The following is a 2,536-nucleotide window of genomic DNA, read 5'->3' on the forward strand; positions in this document are numbered from 1 at the left end:
CATAGCCTACCTGAAAGCCGATCACGCGTGCTCCAACTCACGGTACCAGATCTTTTCCTCTCCGAACGGTCTCCAAATGCTTCCCCACTAACAAAAGGTTAATCACCTCGTCATTACGAATATATTGACACTAAAATTATATTTTTCGGAGACGGACCCAAAATCGGGTCTAAAACGGGATTGTGGGGCCCACAATTAGAATCTCAAAATCGACTCCGTGGAAACGTCCCAAATACCTTACTAAACTAATACCCCAAAATTTAGCACAAACAGATGCCTAAAACATCGCAAATCAGCCACAACAATTAACACTAGCAGCCCCTTGATCACCCATTTCTGGAAAAACGAGACCGTTCCAACCCAAATAGATTATACCACGACGATCCTTGCGAAAAACTCTACAAGTTAGCCTCAAGAATGACTCAAAACGGACCTAAGATTATCAAGATCTAACATTTCAAAATTCAACAAAATTCATTCCGAAAATCACCCTAGCAGTAGCTAAATTCGATTTCTTACCTCAACCGAAACCTCCCCTCGCGTTCCTGAGATCACCTCTAGATTCCCCATGAAAATATCTTGAAGTTAGCCTTTTGAATCACTTAATTTGGGTTTAAAATGGAGGAGAAATCTTATGTTGAAGATGTGAAAGAAATAATGGACGAAATTCGTCCTAAAATCTGGAAATTTCCAGATTTCCATCCGCTGCCACGTGGCGTCGCGTGGCTCTGCCACGTCACCGCCGCGTTAGAATTCTACAACCCTTCAAACTTAAATTTTGATAATCCGGACTCGTTCGGAGTCGGAAAAATACAAACCATATATGGAATCTGGTTGAAAATGACATTTCGGACTCAACGGTGAAGGCGGAATTTCCATTTGGAGATCGCTTCGATGAAAAGTGGGTCCCACACCCAGTATCGTTTTGAGCCAGATTCCACAACTGCCATCTAAAGCCTCGGGAAGTGAACAAAAGGTCGTTCTAGACCAAAATCGATATTCCGAAGCTAACCTAACTGTCAGAATTTTCATCTGAGCACGTCTTTCAAGAAGGTTGACCAAAGTTCAACTTTTTCAAGTTATAAAAAATCTCCAAAAACAGGGAAAACGGGGCCTAATACCCAAACGAACGACCAGGCGACCGAACAGTTAGTGCCAGCAAGTTAGAAATGACTTGGGGTCGCTACAGGAACGTTCTAAACGAGGGAATGAATGCTTTAATTTAAAAATGACCTGGAGGGTCATTACAGAGGAAGGATAAGAAATTAAAGAGGATGTATCAATTCGAGGGACATGCCGTGCGCCGCGACATATATTATGATTCAAGGGAGGTGTTGCTTGTTGTGCCATATTCTATTATCTATGGACGTGTCACACATCGTGACTGATTTTATTATCAAGGTTCATAATGCATGTCGCGATGGATGCATAAACATGTATGTCCCTCATGGGTCTCGGACTGAGAGACAACGGGTGTATGTCACTAGGTAAGACATGCATCGCTATACTTGACATTAGATTTAATTGCAATGCATATATTTATTATTTGTGAACTTCTGAGTGCCTTTCGGTGAAACTTGTGATTGGTGAACTTGATCTCGTGTATTGTTGATCTGAAATTGTCGAAGTGTTGTTATTGAGGTATGTGCTACATTATTTGTGAATAATTAGGTTGGACTAATTTTATGCAGGTTGTAGTTGTGGAGGTTCAGTTAGGATGGTAGGAGTACCCGTATTCTATATTCTTAACTTGTGTTTAGGAGTTCACTTGTTGAGTTTTGAATACTTTTATGTTATATACATGTGAATGTAATTATGGTGCTAAGGAGCTCAATCATAAAAATGAATGAAGATGTGAGATTGATGCAAATGAGATCAATTTGGTTGGTGTTTTCAACACTTTATTCGCCTGCAACATAATTTCTTTATCATTTAGAGAAAGAGAAAAAAGGAGTCAATATCTTAAAAGATCATTGAACTATGAGAATTATCTAGTCATTAAATTTTGTTTTGTATCAATAAAATCCCTCAACTTAATAATTTTATCTTTAAAAATCACTCAACTACATTAATCATTAAAATAATTTTTTTATGACAAAATAAATTATTTTATATTCCACTTAAATATGGACCCCACAACTAAACATAGTTTAAAATTTTCATTATAATTCTTCTTCTTCTTATTCTTCTTAATTTACCATTAAAAATATTTGACATGACGAATAAATTATTTTATATAATAGTTTAAAGATGTTTTACTACAAATCACTGTATGAGATAGCATTTTTGGTGATAACTTTGAGTATTGAAAGTTAAAAACAATGTCTATGCATGTACTGATTGGAATAGATAATATGGACTAAGAACTAGAATAATTATAATGCAGAATGACTTCTGCCCATTAGTGACAGAAGTTATCTTTTCCCTTTTGATAAAATATATTTTCCGCATTTTCCACAATTCAAGGTAACACAAAGCACTTAAATATAATTTTATTAAGGAAAAAAATTTCTGGGAATAAATTCTAGCACATAAA

General features: G+C 36.4%; 1 long non-coding RNA gene across 1 annotated transcript in view; it reads right to left on the minus strand.

The window, feature by feature from the left end:
- The window catches only part of LOC107061932 (uncharacterized), an 8,051-nt gene extending 7,710 nt beyond the window's left edge, over positions 1–341 (minus strand). The window contains exon 1 of the long non-coding RNA XR_001474322.1: positions 11–341. This is a non-coding gene — a long non-coding RNA (uncharacterized lncRNA). The remainder of the gene's footprint in view (positions 1–10) is intronic.
- Positions 342–2,536: the final 2,195 nt, after the last annotated feature.

Source organism: Solanum tuberosum, unplaced genomic scaffold, assembly GCF_000226075.1.
Source record: "Solanum tuberosum cultivar DM 1-3 516 R44 unplaced genomic scaffold, SolTub_3.0 scf00179, whole genome shotgun sequence".
In the NCBI taxonomy this organism is placed as follows: domain Eukaryota; kingdom Viridiplantae; phylum Streptophyta; class Magnoliopsida; order Solanales; family Solanaceae; genus Solanum; species Solanum tuberosum.